This window comes from Lycorma delicatula, chromosome 2 (assembly GCF_047948215.1).
Source record: "Lycorma delicatula isolate Av1 chromosome 2, ASM4794821v1, whole genome shotgun sequence".
Lineage (NCBI taxonomy): Eukaryota > Metazoa > Arthropoda > Insecta > Hemiptera > Fulgoridae > Lycorma > Lycorma delicatula.
In genome coordinates, this window is record NC_134456.1 from 2,031,584 (window position 1) to 2,051,714 (window position 20,131).

The 20,131-nt window shown below is 31.4% G+C and overlaps 1 protein-coding gene across 1 annotated transcript in view; it reads right to left on the bottom strand.

Annotated features, from left to right (window-relative positions):
* The window catches only part of LOC142320099 (uncharacterized), a 149,525-nt gene extending 129,595 nt beyond the window's left edge, over window positions 1–19,930 (bottom strand). Inside the window, exon 1 of the mRNA XM_075357777.1 lies at window positions 19,535–19,930. The gene's annotated coding sequence lies outside the window, so the exon portion shown is untranslated. The remainder of the gene's footprint in view (window positions 1–19,534) is intronic.
* Window positions 19,931–20,131: the final 201 nt, after the last annotated feature.

A 20,131-nucleotide genomic window follows, 5' to 3' on the forward strand; every position in this document is an offset into this window, starting at 1 on the left:
GTTACTTCCGTTTATATGCGTATTAAAGAGGGGGAAATAAAAATAATAAAGTGAAAGCATTGATACATATAAGAAATTAACAAGTCAATATGTATGCTGTTATGCAACTTATTACATGGTTATTGGTTTCTCTCTCTCTCATTCACTCTCTCTCTTTCTTTCTATCTTACACCACTCACAAGCACACGCACACGCCCACATCATATAAGCGTGTCACACAACGAGAAATATTTAACATGCAAGGAATGTTAAGTAAACGAATCTATGGATCTATAGTGAATCTATGTTGATGTTATTTATGCTTTGTAATAATAACAGCTCTATTTCAATTAAAATGAAGCTACTGTACTTCTGTAATAATTAATGTTATCAAGCTTGTAGTATTTGATAATCATATTAATCAATATTGTATTTTGTTTTTTCTAGGATTTATATACTCCTGATCAATTTAACGTACGAGTATATCTAAATAATGAAAATAGTTTCCGACTTACATTGTTTCAACTTTTATTTGCTATGGCTCTCTAGTCATTCAAAATTATAAAATGTATTGCTAAGAGTAAATAAAAAACTCGTAGGAAGGAAGCTCCGTTTTAAATTAAAAAAAAAAAAAAATTAATACGTTCCTATAAAGATAAAAATCAATTTTTATATATAAATATATATATATATATATATATATATATATATATGTATATACATACACACACACACACACACACACACACACACACACACACACACAGACACAAGTGAGGTGAAACTATTATTTTAAAATGAAGAAGAAAAATTTTCAAACAATTTAAAATTATATTTTACTTCGTTGTTATTGAAATGTTTGTTCAAGAGTAAAATATATTAAAAACGTGAAAAATAAAAAACGGTTTAAAGGAAACAATTTTTTGAGATATAAGAACAATTTAAATTTCTACAAGAGTGGAAGGCAATCCCTATTAGAAATCTTAGAAAATGTTTTCTTCAATACTCTGTATTCAATTTTATTTACTTAATTTCTACTGCATCAAAAATCTTAACTAGAATTCTATACAGAAGAATTGAGAGGAGAGTGGAGGAAGTGTTAGGAGAAGACCAATTTGGTTTCAGGAAAAGTATAGGGACAAGGGAAGCTATTTTAGGCCTCAAATTAATAGTAGAAGAAAGTTTAAAGAAAAACAAACCGACATACTTGGCGTTTATAGACCTAGAAAAGGCATTCGATAACGTAGACTGGAATAAAATGTTCAGCATTTTAAAAAAATTAGGGTTCAAATACAGAGATAGAAGAACAATTGCTAACACGTACAGGAACCAAACAACAACAGTAATAATCGAAGAACATAAGAAAGAAGCAGTAATAAGAAAGGGAGTCCGACAAGGATGTTCCCTATCTCCGTTACTTTTTAATCTTTACATGGAACTAGCGGTTAATGATGTTAAAGAACAATTTAGATTCGGAGTAACAGTACAAGGTGAAAAGATAAAGATGCTACGATTTGCCGATGATATAGTAATTCTAGCCGAGAGTAAAAAGGATTTAGAAGAAACAATGAACGGCATAGATGAAGACCTACGCAAGAACTATCGCGTGAAAATAAACAAGAACAAAACAAAAGTAATGAAATGTAGTAGAAATAACAAAGATGGACCGCTGAATGTGAAAATAGGAGGAGAAAAGATTATGGAGGTAGAAGAATTTTGTTATTTGGGAGGTAAAATTACTAAAGATGGACGAAGCAGGAGCGATATAAAATGCCGAATAGCACAAGCAAAACGAGCCTTCAGTAAGAAATATAATTTGTTTACATCAAAAATTAATTTAAATGTCAGGAAAAGATTTTTGAAAGTATATGTTTGGAAGTGAAACGTATCTGAGAAGAAAAGATTAGAAGATTTTGTAATGCGGTGCTATAGGGGAATGTTAAAAATCAGACGGGTGGATAAAGTGACAAATGAAGAGGTATTGCGGCAAATAGATGAAGAAAGAAGCGTTTGGAAAAATACAGTTAAAAGAAGAGACAGACTTATAGGCCACATACTAAGGCATCCTGGAATAGTCGCTTTAATATTGGAAGGACAGGTAGAAGGGAAAAATTGTGTAGGCAGGCCACGTTTGGAATATGTAAAACAAATTGTTAGGGATGTAGGATGTAGAGGGTATACTGAAATGAAACTACTAGCACTAGATGGAGAATCTTGGAGAGCTGCATCAAACCAGTCAAATGACTGAAGACAAAAAAAATATTTCTACTATATTCCCTGCTAAAAATAAAATTTTTATTAGCTTTTGTTCGAGTTTTTGTAAAATTTTCAGCAAATCTCTCTGCTAAAAATTTTTAATAGTGTTTTCCTACAAAAGTCACTTTAATTATGATGTGAATTAATTTTCATTTAGGTAGATTTTTCTTGAAAAAGTATCCTCACCGAGTACGAATAGCTTAAGTTTGGAAGGAAAATTTTTCAATTGAATTTAAGGTAATAAACCTTATATATTATATTTATCTTACGACGAAGAAAACACAAACATAATTCAAGGTAATGATTAAACTCGCTCCGATTTTCTATAAAACTTATAGATACTGAATAAATATCGACTTTAATTAAATATTAAATAATAATCCGTTTAGTGAATATCTCGTTTAGCATAGCCGGAAATGGAAAAAATTTACTCGTCAAATTTTTGCTCATCAAAATCATCGTTCTAATTTTGTACTCTTCTTCACCCCCTTTCCAGTTTTTATTTCAAAAAACTTAGAAATCGGTTTTTAGATATTCACGTGAAAATTACACGGATCAAAAATCAAGTTGATTTATTAGTTACCCGCAAATTAAAAAAATTGTAAATTTCATTGTTACTCCATTATAACCCTTTAAATTTGGAATTCCAAAACATCCTTTGCTAGTGAGCAGTTACACCGTAACATCATAAAAAGAACACGTATACAAATTTTCATCAATTTATCTTGAGTAGTTTTTGTCGGGCGTTGATGAATCATTCAGTCGGGACATGTTTTTTATATATGTATATAGATATTATTTTGTTACGTTTGTTGATAATAATATCGTTTTTACAAATGCGATTAATAATATTCCAATAAGATTTGGACAAATTTCGAACAGACTTGATTATAATAAAATTTAAGACGCAAAAATAACATCACATTCAGTTTCTATTAAACAAAAGTACATCTTGCCAAGTAACGAATCCAGTCATTATCCCCTCCGAGTTAAACCGATAAAAAATTGCGTGTGTAATTAATCATTATTAATATCGCTTTAAATTTAATAAGATTCGTGTAACAATGATGTCACCGTGAAAATCCTATATCTGGCAAATATCGATATTTTTCGGTGAATGTCGACAAGTACCAAATACGTAGGTGAAAGACCGAAATATTTTCTTATTCGGACCTTCGCCAGGATATGCCGACATTCAGCATGAAAGTTGAATAAAAATATTTTTATAAAAAGTTAAGCAAAGGGCAAACCACCTGACCTTGTATTTGTATCGTTATCGTTCATCCACGCAGTTAACATATTCTGTGTATCCTGATTGGCTCTTTTCATTTATAAAATGCTGAAAATTTGATTAATTTTTTTTATAAATGAGGCTAATTTGATTAATTGTTTCCAGTGTTAGAAAATAACATATATAATTTGTATATTTAACGTTAATTAGACGAGATTAGCAAGCGAAGCAAGATCAGGTTATGTTTGTCTTAAATTCAAACTTCCTTGTACGAAGTAAAGGAAATATTGTGATCGCGAAAAATTTCGGTTTTCAGATTTCAAAGGAAATATCCATCTTAAAATCCCTTAATCCATTTTGACTAGTTTCGGAGTGTTGTCACATCACTCAAAAAACATATCTCGCATAACTCAAAAACGATTAGCAGTAGGATGTTAAAATTTCGGATTTAGAACTGTTGTAACATCTAATTATGCACCTCCCCTTTTCATTGCAATCGACTCCAAAAAAAGCCAAAAATCCAATTTTTTTGGATTTTGGTTTTTTTCTTAACTGCAGTAATAAGCCCTCATAGAGAGCTTTTCAAAGATATATAATAAGCGGTAGTTATCTTCATCGGTTCCAGCATTATAGCCAAATAAAATTTTAATTAATGAAATATTTGTATCTTACAAGAGTGAGTGAGGTACATAGGTTCAAATCCGACTTAATCTTTTTTTTTAACTTTTTTTTTTAAATTTAAATATATTGATTTATTAATAATTATTAACCTCTGATTTTAAAAAAAATTACAGTAAATAATACAATAAAAAAAAATTTAAGTATAAAAAATATCAGAAGTTATTAATAAAATAAAATTTTATGTGGTTTTCATTAAAAAAAACAAATGCGTATATGTAATTTAATAGGCGTACAAGAAAGTCATGTGGTGTCCACATCAGATGTTTTTACGAGGGTTTTTAGTACCTTAGAGATTGATTTGTACCGGGTGATTTTTTTTGTAATTTTTGTTATCGTTTCGACCCCCGTCAGAGCTTGTCTGTGTTAGTCTACAAGCGCCGGTGAAGGTACGAATGTATAAGCAAATATTTCAGTCTTTCACCGACGTATTTGGTACGTGTCGTCATTCACCGAAGAATATCGACAATTGACAGTTATCGGTCTTTCATAGTAACATTGTTACTTAAACAAAAACTTTCACGTTAACTAATTTTTTTTTAATTTGTTCACAAGTATATATTAAAATATATGCGTGAGAGTACATGAAAATGCGAGCGCATGTATATATGTATATATATATTCGCGTGCGCACATGCGCGCGCGCGCATAAAATGCTAAAATAATATTGGGAGGATTGCAACTTGCAAACTTTCCAATATTTTTTTTTTTTTTTTTTTTTTTTAATTTAATCTCTGATCGGTTGTCTTTTTGGCTTACTCAGAAGGATGATGGTATTTATTAGTTAGTTTTTATGAAATTATTAAACATAACAAAAATAAAAAATAATAATAATAAATCTATTAAAATAATATTAATTTACCATTTAACCATAAAAATATCGTTTGGATATAGAACATCATTTGGCACATTCGTATCGATTACATTTACACAACAAAAACTTTTCACTATCGTATATCAAGAAATAAATAACAGAAAAAGAATAGAATGTACTCATAAAATGAGAGGTTAATTATAGGTGAAGAAAACAGTTACTTCAGAGTGTATAAAAACTCGTCTAGTTCAACGAACGGTCAACCCACCGGGTTGGTCTAGTGGTGAATGCGTCTTCCCAAATCAGCTGATTTGGAAGTCGAAAGTTCCAGCGTTCAAGTCCTAGTAAAGCCAGCTATTTTTACACGGACTTGAATACTAGATCGTGGATACCGGTGTTCTTTGGCGGTTGGGTTTCAATTAACTAACCACACATCTCAGAAACGGTCGAACTGAGAATGTACAAGACTACACTTCATTTACTCTCATACATATCATCCTCATTCATCCTCTGAAGTAATATCTAAAGGTAGTTACCGGAGGCTAAACAGGAAAAACAAAGTTCAACGAACGGTTAACATAAAATCCAGTCGTACTGTATTGTCCATTCAGCAGTATAACATAATCACATCGAACATCCTTTTTATAGTGAATCATTGAATTAAATTATACTTTAAAAAAATGAAAGATAAATAGGTAATCCACTGGTAAATCTCACTGACACGCTCGTTTTATACAAACAGAACACGATACGTTAGTAATAAAGTTATAAAAAGTTTGTGGTTTCTGTCGGCGCACAATGAATAGGCCAATAGAACTAAAATTACATAATAGTTTTGGTTTTTAACTAATCTTATTATTACACAGATATGTATATTTCATTGCATAATACCTGACAGTATACTGAACTATCCATAAATGACTTTCATAATAATATCACCTTTATTCTTAAGAAATTACGCGCATCTATTTATTTCATTCTGTAATAAAAACGATTTTAATAATGGCATAAAAATAAGACAGATAAAAACTCCCAAATCTTTCACTATTTAAGTTATATAAACTTAACAGAGAATATCTCTCTTATTTATATCGAGTGTATCAAAAGAAAGCGCTATTGTACTCTGGCTTTGATCGCTACTACTCTACGCGCATCAGTCTTTCCTTCTTCTCAGGTCCAGAAAACATACCAAAATAAAAACTATTGGAGCAAAACAATTTCAGACTTAATTTTTCAATAAAACTTTGATCGTAAATATTAAAATCCTAAAAATTATAACATTACCGCAAATATTACATCCTAATCAAACAAAGAAACAAGAATTATTTATAATGAAGCCACTCTCCGATCTGATGCGAGATTTCAATCCGTGTCCGAGGTGGGGGTGGCGCAGGCGCGCAGACTGTTCGGGAGAGCGGCTGTGTCCGAACACAGTCATCTTCGGGACATCTGCCGAGAGGACCCAACTCCGACAGTTGTAAGGAAGCGGCCTCACGCCGTACTGGACGAACCACCGTGATGGTGCGGTGCGGTAGCCGAAAATCGACAAACCAGGCTTAGGGGCCTCCATATCGCATGAACCACAAACGGAAAAACGCGTTTCCGGGGTCGCGAGTGAATTGTTTTCGCGAGTTATATAGTTTGAAGACGTCAAACACGGTAAGTCGCGCATAAAACAAAAACGCGGTCTAAATTTAAAAAAAAAACTTACAGTAAGACAAAATATCCCAGCAATTGCGACTCCTCCGGAAAAGGGGACGCATTGCTCCCTCCTTATAGCTAGTGCCCCGTTGTGGCGTATTCCTGCTAGCCTATTAAAGAGTTAGCACCGAAAGGACTTCAGTGGACGGTCTGAAGGGGAATTACGTCGGGAGGACAGGCTTTATAAGCCTAGCCTTCCGCGGTCGGCCCATGAAATGGGTTCGAAAACGCTGGTTTAACAACGGATTGGAATGCAATTAAATCCGTCTTAAATTCACTAAAATAATAATAGACAAAACTTGAAAAATTAGATCCGAGATTAAAAATAACCCTTTTAAAAAACAAGCCCGATTAGAATGATCCAGCAGCAAGGGACTCTGTCCAGGTTCTGCGATAAAGTAGGGAGTAATAGACTCCTGCCAACTTTGCATTCCATTCCATTCCATTATAATGAAGACCGTATTTATTTTGAGGTTAAAGAAAAACCGCACACCTCTTTCGAACACAATTGCTTTTATACAAAGAAATAGTTATAATAGTGTAAAAGAATCGCTAAAACTATTTTCAGTTGGAAACGACGCATCTCAATCAAAATTTCTCAAATGTGATACAGATACTTGCATTTATAAAAATTATTTACTTCAATATATTTTTAACTTAAATAAACCTTTGAATTTTGTTAAAATTCTTTCTTCGTGTGTTTAAAAAATATATACACACACACACAAAACATTTCCTTTTGTTAAAGTGTTTGATGGAATGCACCTCAAACGAAAAAACATTTTTAAAGAATTCTCCATTCTCTCTTTCCATTTTAAAAACGGACATCCCTTTCTTAAAACACAAAGAAAATAAAAAATATTTCAAAATAAAAAATTTTAAACTAGCATTCCTTTTATTTTATATAATGAAAAATTCACCGTAACCGATGAAGCGCTGAAAAATCATTTTCTATCGAAAAACGAAGCTTATTAGAAAACACTAGAAAACGATTTATATACTGATTAAGTCCGGTAAATATATTTTAGCTATTTCGTCAGAAAGTAATTATAAAGAAATACATTAATTTGTCGCTTTATCCTAATTTTCTTATTTTTGTGACACTCATAAACCGTCTGAGATACAAGTGGAATTAGCCAGAGATCCTTTCTTTAAAATAAATAATACAAAGCAGAGTGGAGGTATATTTATACGGCTCAATATCACTTGTATTTCAACAGAATTGGTATACTAATATGCAACAATATATTTGGCTCAAAGGAGAAACCATATAAATTCTTATTTTTCTTAGTAAACCCGGTATGAGATTGTTATTCTTTACTGAGAATGGTTACGCTGTTTTTAGGTGTGATCGGTGTTTAATATCAAGTCTCCTGGTACATTTACGGTTACGGTTCTGACATACATACAGATATTTTCTAGATACATTCATTGTGGACAAGAAGGGATGGCCTTTGCCATCCCCTTCTTCAAATCGTAAATGGTAACCGTTTCTTACTGAGAGATTCTTAAAAAAATATATATATTTAGCTTAACATTCTAATAACAATGAAATTTTCCAAGTGTAAGTTTTATTTAATTCGGATCGGTTGTTTAAAAAATAATAATTTTAAATTAATAAATTTAATAATAAATAAATATTAATAAATTAACAATTTTAATAATAATAATATTTCGTTTTCTAATCTGTACGTTGCAATCTGTTCAAATACTGAACAATAAGAAATCCCTCATAGCCCAATGAGATGAGATGATACGTCTGATAAGTAAACGAAGTGTAGTCTTGTACAGACTCAAGTCGACCAATCCTGAGATGTGTAGTTAATTGAACTCCAATCTCTAAAGACAACGGTATCCACCGTCTAGTGTTCAGATTAATATAAAAGCAACTAATGTTTACTAGGATTTGAATTCAGAACCTTCGACTTCGAAAATCATCTGTTAAACAATTAGACCGGTTTATCCACTAGACCAGCCCAGCCCGGTGGGCTAAATTCTAAAAATAACGGAAAACTTATACAAACGACGGAATTGAATTAAAAACACTCGATTTTATTAACATATGAAATAGTTAAAAATATATTTCTGGAGTGAAATCTGTATTTTAACTCTAAATATCTACATATTCTAATTATGCTGCGGGTATATACTAAAAGTTTACTAATGCAAGCAAATAAATTTTAATAAGACCAATTCAATGATAAAGTTTTCATAACCTTCTTTTTTTGCCGTCATGAAAAAAATATTGTAACGAATTGTCGAGCATCTTAGAAAATTGCAGATAAAATTTCTTTGAAATTCTGAAATAAATATTGTTTTACTGAAATTTTCCTTTTAAATCAAATTACATAATACTTCTTAACAGAATTTAAAAATGAGAGCCTGTTATTATTAGAAATATACTGCACCGTATTCATAATCATGATAGTTTGCGTCACAACTTACTTGTAAGATTAGTAATCTGTATAACATCAGATTCAGAGTAACTACAAGGTGAAAAGATAAAGATGCTACGATTTGCCGATGATATAGTAATTCTAGCCGAGAATAAAAAGGATTTAGAAGTAACAATGAACGGCATAGATGAAGTCCTACGCAAGAACTATCGCATGAAAATAAACAAGAAAACAAAAGTAATGAAATGTAGTAGAAATAACAAAGATGGACCACTGAATGTGAAAATAGGAGGAGAAAAGATTATGGAGGTAGAAGAATTTTGTTATTTGGGAAGTAGAATTACTAAAGATGGACGAAGCAGGAGCGATATAAAATGCCGAATAGCACAAGCTAAACGAGCCTTCAGTAAGAAATATAATTTGTTTACATCAAAAATTAATTTAAATGTCAGGAAAAGATTTTTGAAAGTATATGTTTGGAGCGTCGCTTTATATGGAAGTGAAACTTGGACGATCGGAGTATCTGAGAAGAAAAGATTAGAAGCTTTTGAAATGCGGTGCTATAGGAGAATGTTAAAAATCAGACGGGTGGATAAAGTGACAAATGAAGAGGTATTGCGGCAAATAGATGAAGAAAGAAGGATTTGGAAAAATACAGTTAAAAGAAGAGACAGACTTATAGGCCACATACTAAGGCATCCTGGAATAGTCGCTTTAATATTGGAAGGACAGGTAGAAGGAAACAATTGTGTAGACAGGCCGCGTTTGGAATATGTAAAACAAATTGTTAGGGATGTAGGATGTAGAGGGTATACTGAAATGAAACTACTAGCACTAGATAGGGAATATTGGAGAGCTGCATCAAACCAGTCAAATGACTGAAGACAAAAAAAAAATAACATCAGATTTGATAATCTTTCTCGATAAAATCTCTTACAAGTTTAAGATTGAAGGTGGAAAATAAATGTTTAACACAATACATAACCGTAATTTAGTGAAATTTAATTATTACCATTACATAACACACGAACATTAATCACTTTAAAGATCTTGGGTATTCCGTGAAACATTTGGAATTTCCAAACATCTTTTATCTATGTATATCCTATAAATAATATAATTTAATACTGTTGTAATACAATGCAGTAAAACGAACGTAACTTATTACATCATCACAAAATTCATAATATTTCATCAATAACGATGTTACATACGCACCCGCGTGTGCGTGTGTTACGTATACGCTTTTGTGGGATAGAGACCTTTCTGTCCTTCCACTGTAATTTAGGATTTTTCGTAAACGGTTTTACCGTCTTTTCGAAGGAAGTACGGTATTCGATCACGTGGCAGGAGTGGGGGATGAAAATGAATTTTTCTTATCGAGGATACGAAAATACCATTCACTTAAATTGGGGTTTCCTTAAATATCTTCTTTTTTTAAATTATCTTTTTTTTCTTGAACAAAAAATTTGGTATATGAAGAGAAATTTTTAAACTCGCTGAAAGAGAACAGAAAGCATTTAACAAGGGTATTTTTCTTTAAAAAATACTAATTTCATTGTAAATTTTTAATAAAATTGGCTGTATTTATAAAGGTTATTTCTTTGCTGATGCATAATTTTTAAACAAAAATTTTGGTTAATATTTATTAAACATTTTAAATATTTATAGTTATATTACAAAAAAAAAACAAAGTTATAAATTTTCTGTAATGACAAATGTAAACACTTTTTTAAAAAAAAAAATTATGTTTATTAATATTCCATGAAAATTGTTTGTTTTATTACAGAATCATACAAATATCATACAAATTACTATACACATATTTTTTGTTATAATTAATTTAAAAAAACGTATAACTAGGGAAAACAAAAACATTTGGTTTAAATAAAGAAAAAACTTTTTTAAATTAAACATTTTATCTTAAATATTTAATAAACTAATAATTTCTTTTTTATAAAAAAAAATTCTATGGTAATGGATTTTTTTTAATACTTGATTTTTTTTTACGAAAACGAATTTTTTATGTTCATTATCAAAAGGATAACAAAAAAAAAAAGTTAAACATAATTTATACAATTCTTTTTTAAAAAGTGGTGTAAATTTATTATTAAAAAAAAATCTAATGTGGGCGCCATGTGGCTTTCTTGTACGCCTATTAAATTACAGATACACATTTTTAAAAAAATGAAAAGTACATAAAATTTTATTTCATTAATAACTTTTTGTTGTTATTATTGAATTATTATTATCAACGTAAAACTTTTATTACAATCAGAGGTTTTTTTTTTGTCTTCAGTCATCTGACTGGTTTGATGCAGCTCTCCAAGATTCCCTATCTAGTGCTAGTCGTTTCATTTCAGTATACCCTCTACATCCTACATCCCCAACAATTTCTTTTACATATTCCAAACGTGGCCTGCCTACACAATTTTTCCCTTCTACCTGTCCTTCCAATATTAAAGCGACTATTCCAGGATGCCTTAGTATGTGGCTTCTCTTCTTTTAACTATATTTTTCCAAATGCTTCATTTTTCATCTATTTGCCGCAATACCTCTTCATTTGTCACTTTATCCACCCGTCTGATTTTTAACATTCTCCTATAGCACCGCATTTCAAAAGCTTCTAATCTTTTCTTCTCAGATACTCCGATCGTCCAAGTTTCACTTCCATATAAAGCGACGCTCCAAACATATACTTTCAAAAATCTTTTCCTGACATTTAAATTAATTTTTGATGTAAACAAATTATATTTCTTACTGAAGGCTCGTTTAGCTTGTGCTATTCGGCATTTTATATCGCTCCTGCTTCGTCCGTCTTTAGTAATCCTACCTCCCAAATAACAAAATTCTTCTACCTCCATAATCTTTTCTCCTCCTATTTTCACATTCAGCGGTCCATCTTTGTTATTTCTACTACATTTCATTACTTTTGTTTTGTTCTTGTTTATTTTCATGCGATAGTTCTTGCGTAGGACTTCATCTATGCCGTTCATTGTTTCTTCTAAATCCTTTTTATTCTCGGCTAGAATTACTATATCATCGGCAAATCGTAGCGTCTTTATCTTTTCACCTTGTACTTTTACTCCGAATCTAAATTGTTCTTTAACATCATTAGCTGCTAGTTCAATCAGAGGTTAATAATTATTAATAAATCAATATATTTAAATTTAAAAAAAAAAAAGTTAAAAAAAAGGAGATAAATTCTGATTCGAACCGATGTCCCTTCCCGTTCTAACTTCCAAATATTTCATTAATTAAAATTTCATATGGCTATAACTGTGGAACCGATGAAAATAGGTAACAGTTATGATATACGTTGAAAAGCTTCCAATGAGGGTTTATTACTGCAGTTAAGAAAAAGACCAAAAACCAATTTTTTTTTGGATTTTGGACACTTTTGGTTCAGTCGATTGCAATCAAAAGAGTAGATGCAGAACTAGGTGTTAAAACAGTCCTAAATGCAAAATTTTAACATCCTACGCCTAATCGTTTTTGAATTATGCGAGATACATACGTTCGTATATACAGACGTCACGCCGAAACTAGTCAAAATGGATTCAGGGATGATGAAAGTGGATATTTCCGTTGAACTCTGAAAACCGAAATTTTTCGCGATTTCAATACTTCCTTTACTTCGTTCAAGGAAGTAAAAATGAAAAGTTTAACAAAAATATTATTTTTTAAAAAACTATTAAAATAAACAATTTTTTTTTAATTTTCTATTTTTTTTTAAGTGTTCTGTTTTTTGTTTTTGCACAACGAAAATTTTATGAAAAATGTTTTTTTTTTAATTTTTCAAAAGGTTCTGAAAAAAAGATTCGTCTGAAAGTTGGTGAAAAAATGTAATTTGCATAAACTGTCAGTTGTAATAAATCATTTCAATAAAAAAGACTCGGTCTTTGCTGAAATAATCTTTCTATACATATATAAAATGACGTATATATAAAATGTTGCGACTCGAAAATCTCCAATACCCTACGAAATCAATTTCATTGAAATTTAGATGCGCTTTAGTAGTGAATCTAAAGTTATGCATGTGAACATTTTATGAGCATTTATTGATTCGTTCTTTAGTTACGCACAATTTAAGATAGAAGAGATTTGAGCGGAGCTAGTTGGATACGCGATTCATTTTCACACTGCAATTTGGAACGCTGATGTTTGTTTATCTGAAATGTCTATTGTTAGCAATATTAAACCAAATTAAATTAACGAAAAATCGGTCTTCTTGCGTAGAACTGCGTCAGATGTTTTTCGTTTTTAACATTTACGAGTTATTAAATAAACATACTTAAGTAACATTTCTTCCAGCTGCTTTTCTAAAGAAAAAGAATTATAGCAGTTGATGTGAATAATTTTACAGCAGTCCGTTATACTTTTCATATCTTTTTATTTTTGCATCTTAATAATAAAGAGTTGCATCTACTAATATAATAGAGATAATATATTCGCATCGCTATTTCACGATAGAAAATATAGATTAATTTGATGTTTTACATTATTTGTCCTATTACACTTATTGCTGTAAAAGATGTAAAGCACCAAGTACTAGAGGCATCTGTCTCAGTTGCATTTTTGAAAGTAATGAATTTCTTTATACAGTCAATTCCTGCGGTACTGTAAGTATTTTGACCAGTCAAACTCTACATTATTTATGTTACAGCACCTTTGAAGTGCTGATCACAATATTTGGCATGGTAAAGAAGAAAACAGAAACCCATTTCATTGTTTGTTTAGGCCTTATTATTATTATACAGATCCGCTATATAAACCTGGCGATTTTTGAGGGATAATAATTAAACTGTGTTTCGTACTATTAAAACATTTAATATATCAAATTAAAGATCAATTTTTGCAATTTATAGTGAATTACTTACATAGATTTTTTTTTATTTGAATATTATGTCGTCCAAATGTTTTCCATTACTCCTCACACACTCGCTTAACCTCATTCCAAAATTTGATATCGCTCGCCAATAATCACTTGTGGAACCGCTTCAATTTCTCGTTGAATGGCCTCCTTGACTTCTGCAATCGACTGTGGTCGACTACTGAAGACTTTATGTTTGAGATACCACCACAGAAAAAAATCACAAACAGCCAGATCAGGTGAACGCGCTGGCCAAGGAATATCGCCAAAATGGGAAATCAAACTTCCAGGAAAGGTTTCTCGCAGAACATCCATTGCGATTCTCGCCTTATGGGCGGTGGCACCATCCTGTTGAAACCAAATTGCATGTCCTTGAAAGTCATTCGGTTTCGGTCGCAGAAATTCATTCAACATGAATACGTATCGATGAGACGTTACTGTTACTCTGCGATTTAATTACTCAAAAAAATACGGGCCGATTATGCAGAACTTTGAAACCGCACGCCGCACAGTAACATATCGACTGTGAAGTGGTTTTACAAGAATTTGCCGTGGATTATGCTAAGCCCCATAACGGTAATTTTGTTTATTCACAAATCCTGAGAGATGAAAATGCGCCTCGCCACTTAAAAGAATAACGGCATCCCGGTGGAAGTTTTCGAGGATGACCTCGCAAGCTGCTTTGCGAGACGCCCGATCATTTGCATTAAGTTGCTGCCACTAACATCATCTTATACGGATGGAATTTCAGGTCGGCATGAATAATTCGTCGTACACCTTCGACCAGAAATGGCTAGCGGAGCAGCACGTCTCGCTGCTGAACGTCGTGGAGACCGCGTAACAGCTAACCTTACAGCGTTAATGCTTACAGGCGAGTCCGTTTTCGTCCTGTCGGTTTCATTTTTAAAGCAGACGATGTGTTCCTAAAATTCTTCACCCGCAACAATATCGTACTCCTACTAGTAACAGACGCGTGTCGATTTAAATCGAAATGTTTGCGAAATAATCGCTGTGTTACAATAACCGAGTCGTTATTTTTAAAATAGGCTTCGATCACAAACGCTCGTTGTTCACCCGACTACGACATACCGGCTACTGAAATAGCACGAATAGACCTGTCGATGTACAACACTCCCGCCTGCTCATTGACAGTTGGCCAACATAACAATTACTACAAAATCGTCAGATTTATACGCCGGACTCTGTATTAGGCAAACATTTCCAAACAGGAATGGGAAGACTATACATTCGAGGAATTTAAACCAATTTTTTTTTGATTTCCCCTAATTTTATAAGATGGTTGAAAGAAATGTCCCTATAAATTATCATTACGAACCTCATTTTATATTTATAAATTATTATATCCCATTAAATTATCAAAAAGATTCTTTTGAACTCTATCCCCCAAACAAAATTGGATCTTATGTTTTCTTTTTTTTTACTATTATAATCGACTTAAAAATTTCTCATTCGTGGAATTTTTTTTAATTCCACGAACTTCTTTTAAGTAAAATATTACGAAAATAATAAGTCTTCCCAGAGGTATAAAGTATAAAGTTTCCTCATTTTCATCCGTTGATATAAATATAACTGAGATGTAAATTTCGCTAGATTTTGTTTGTTAAAAAATTTTTAAACACTTTGGATGCTGTATTATCCATCCTAGAAACGTTTCCTACTGAATTTGACGAACAGTTCCGATAATGGCTACATATTTTATAAAAACTCTCTTGAATTTTTTGCTCCAAGACTTCCTTTTATTAAATTTTTAAAAAATATATACAATCCCCGCAGATGACATGCCCGTAATTATATGAATCTGTAAAAACAAAATAAGTTCATATGATTTTTTTTCTCGTTTCAGTGAATGAATGAAGAATCAGAACATGCAGCTTTATTTTATATATATATATATTCATTAACACTGGATTAATTAAATAAATTAAAGAATGTAAAGAGAAAGGAAATATAAATTAATGAGATATGCTAAATCTTACAATACGGAAAGGTAAAAAAGCAGTGCAGTACCGGTTCTTCGTAATGCATTAATGTTTGAATTAAACTGTAATGTGAGAAGAAATAATGCTTTACGTTGTGAATGTTCGTGTTTAGATATTTGAACCGTGTATACTAATTATTATAACCACGAACAATAGGAAAATGATTGTATTATTATTATTATTTGAACGCAATAATTTTTTTATCGGAAAATTGAATTAATTTGATATAAAAATTAAAATATGCGCATAAATTTAAAAAATCAGTTTCACATAGTCGTTTTCGTTTTCTATATTCAGAAGGCAATGTATGCGTAGTGTCTTCATTATTTTGAAACTATGTTGAAAGATATTTCCAACACTTTGTCTATGAAAATTAAATTAACAGATTTTTTATTCGTGTATTGCTTAAGGAGAGCTTATGGTTGTTCCACGTTATGAGTCAGGATCTACAGCAGCTAAATCTAATCGGTCTAATATATCACTGGCTGCTGTCTAATGAGCACTGGCAGTTCCAGGAAGGGGTGTCATGGCCCCCCAAAGACCCGAAGGCCCTTTGAAAACCAAGTTGAAAAGAATTGAAACATTTCACCAATACTGTATTGTCAAAATAACCAGTTGCAACTCTGTAATTAACGTGAATATATATATATATTTTAATAGGTAATTATAAAACAATATTTATAGTAATGCAAGTAAATTATACAGTAATTATGAATAGGTATTTAGGAAAATACCTACTAATGTAGTAGAAATAACAAAGATGGACCGCTGAATGTGAAAATAGGAGGAGAAAAGATTATGGAGGTAGAAGAATTTTGTTATTTGGGAGGTAGAATTACTAAAGATGGACGAAGCAGGAGCGATATAAAATGCCGAATAGCACAGACGAAATGAGCCTTCAGTAAGAAATATAATTTGTTTACATCAAAAATTAATTTAAACGTCAGGAAAAGATTTTTGAAAGTGTATGTTTGGAGTGTCGCTTTATATGGAAGTGAAACTTGGACGATCGGAGTATCTGAGAAGAAAAGATTAGAAGCTTTTGAAATGCGGTGCTATAGGAGAATGTTAAAAATCAGACGGGTGGATAAAGTGACAGATGAAGAGGTATTGCGGTAAATAGATGAAGAAAGAAGCGTTTGGAAAAATATAGTTAAAAGAAGAGACAGACTTATAGGCCACATACTAAGGCATCCTGGAATAGTCGCTTTAATATTGGAAGGACAGGTAGAAGGGAAAAATTGTGTAGGCAGGTCACGTTTGGAATATGTAAAACAAATTGTTGGGGATGTAGGATGTAGAGGGTATACTGAAATGAAACGACTAGCACTAGATAGGAAATCTTGGAGAGCTGCATCAAACCAGTCAAATGACTGACGACAAAAAAAAAAAAAAATTAGGAAAAAACTTAGAAATATTTCTAGTAATCGTTTGTATCAAGAAGTATAGTGCGTTGGTTTGTTTGTTTGCTGTATGTGCCCGCATTTTTATTTTGAATGAAGCATGGTTTCCGAATCGTTCAGAAATATGCGAATTATTTAAAAAAACGACCCATTCGTCTGATAAACTTTTACAAAATTTTCTCTTGCTATTTTTGGCGCCTCCTTTGGAGTTAAACCATTACGTATTTCATTTTTCATATACACATTTATCATTTGTATTATTATATGTACTCAATTCAACTATTTAAATTGTTTAACTGTGAGCTTCTTGCTTATTGTTCGTATAAATTTTGTTTGCGTGATTGGGCGCGCCTCCCGATCGGAGTAAAACCATTCGTTTTGACCATTGATTGCTTCATATATCCAAGAATCAATATTTAAAGACACGCATTGCACTCAAAAATCATTGCTGCATTATTAAATTTATATAATTGCTCGGTTTTGATTTTGATTTTAATTATTTATTTTTAATTTATTATTTTCGTTTATAAATATTTATCTAAAATGATATTTTTGATTTGGGAATAAAAAAGGGAAACATTGGAATTAGAGCTGTGTTAAAAATTCACAACTCAAAAAAACAGCTAAAAATGTTTAGGATTTTGAAGCTTTTCGTTGTAAAAGTTTTTGTTGTCGCTTTAGTACCCTAAACTCATGAACGTTATTTAAGTTACAATCGGCAAAAACATTTAATGAAACCACGTGTAACGAAACATAGACCATGTAACATCTTCGCGGCGGCCTTTTTTCAAGTTTAAATAAATTATACAGTAATTAGGAATAGGTGTTTTCCTATTAAACACACTTTGTGTTTAAAAATAGTTCAGAATATATTATGTACGCAATAAAAATGTATAAAATGTTACATATCCAACACTACTAGAAGGGATTAGGAAAATGCGATTGCTTGCCCCCCCCCCCCCACAATTCAATTGCTGGATCCGCCAGCAATGCTAATGAGCAATATTGTTACCACATTTAGTCTTTTTTATTAGTATCATAGCCGAATGTTTACTACTGATATCAAATAAGTATATTCTAAATCGCTTAGCTTTTTGCTCATACACATTAAGATGATATTACAAGTGATAATTATTTTTGATCGATTTGAACCGAAATATATCTCTTTTTTTATAATTTTGAATTTATTTCCAGTACGTATATATTTCATAAATGATTTTTTATTTTTAAGGAAACAGACTGTTATCTATCTCTTCTCTATTCATTAAAGTAAAAGAATTACAGCCACCTTTAATATTATCAAAATTTACTAAATTGTAGAAAGAAAGAAAGAAAGAAATGAAAATCCACATTTTTTTTTGGAATAGACACATTTTATTTTTACGGATTGTGTCGTAGGAAAAAATCAAATCGTTGTCGAAAATATCTTAAACCTGTTGCAAGGTATATATTTTATACAATAATAATTTAAAAACAACATCGGCAACCTTACGTACCTTACTACATCCTGAGTATATCAGTTTTTACCAGGATGAAAAAGAACTAACTGGTAATTTCGAAAAAAAAATTTTATCGTGTTTGAAATTTTTATTCTTTTTATAGATTTCCCTTGATATTCTTTTGCTAAAACTCACTTTTATGAAGAAAATAAATAAATTAAATAAAATTAAAATAAGTATAGTAGGTGACCTCTTCAAAATTTGTAATAAATCTTTTAGGAAAATTTTAATTCGTAAATTGTTTTTTCAGAAAGTTTTGTTTAAATCCTAAGGGAGTAAAACAATATATATATCTGTGTAAAAAACTCTTTTAAATTCCTAAAAACAATTGTATTAAATTACTCGATCGCGAGACCGGAGTACTGTAATGAAAAATAAAAGAAGATAACTGCAGCTAGTGAGAAAAAACTTCTATTTAAAAATATATGTAAATAATTTTATATTATTATTTCAAAGTTTAGATTACCAGAAGTGTTTAGTAGTAATTCAGACAAAAATCTGGTAATCGTATTTTCCAAAATTGCCTAGACCAACATTTAGACGATGTCGTTGACCGAATACCAAAGATCAAAAACTCTGATAAAATTAAGCGATAAAATCAAATTGAAAGCAAAATTTTATTAACTGGATTGAAACTCGTGTACCGACATTAATCATTCCCGATCGTAATTGTTAGTAAAATGTAAAAAAAAAGTTAGAATTACCTTATACTAGAGCGGTAGCATGATCGATAATAGTCCACTATTTATAAAACTAGTGAGTTTTTTAAAATGTCATAAAAATTTTAATTCACTCTGTTTCTAAAGCACATTTATTTCGATAAATTTCACGGATCGTTGAATAAATAGGTATCGAAATACCCAAACAAACTAGTCGAATAACAAACACTTGTCTCTTATAACTACTAACCGCAACTGAAACGGTTAACTGTTCAAGCTGCTGAATAGACGGATGGCTCAGCCGGGCGGTCTCGTGAAGTCTGAAGGTAAGTCAGTAAAAGGGAGGAGGGACTGTATATACAACGTACAACATTGCGACGGTAGACCGCTTTCTCCAGCGGTAACAGCTGACGCAACGTACTACCTACCACCTTCCCGTGCCACTCGTCCTTACGGACCTTGGACCGACGAACAAGTTAAGATTACAAATAACCTGACCTTACCCCACTACCCCTTACCGCCGCAATATCTCTGAGCAATAAAAAGTAAATTTATGTATCAAACCGTCTTTGGCTGCTACCCATTCATAATAAATTATATTAATACAGTATATGAATGCGTGCTGGATATTTGTAGAAGTAA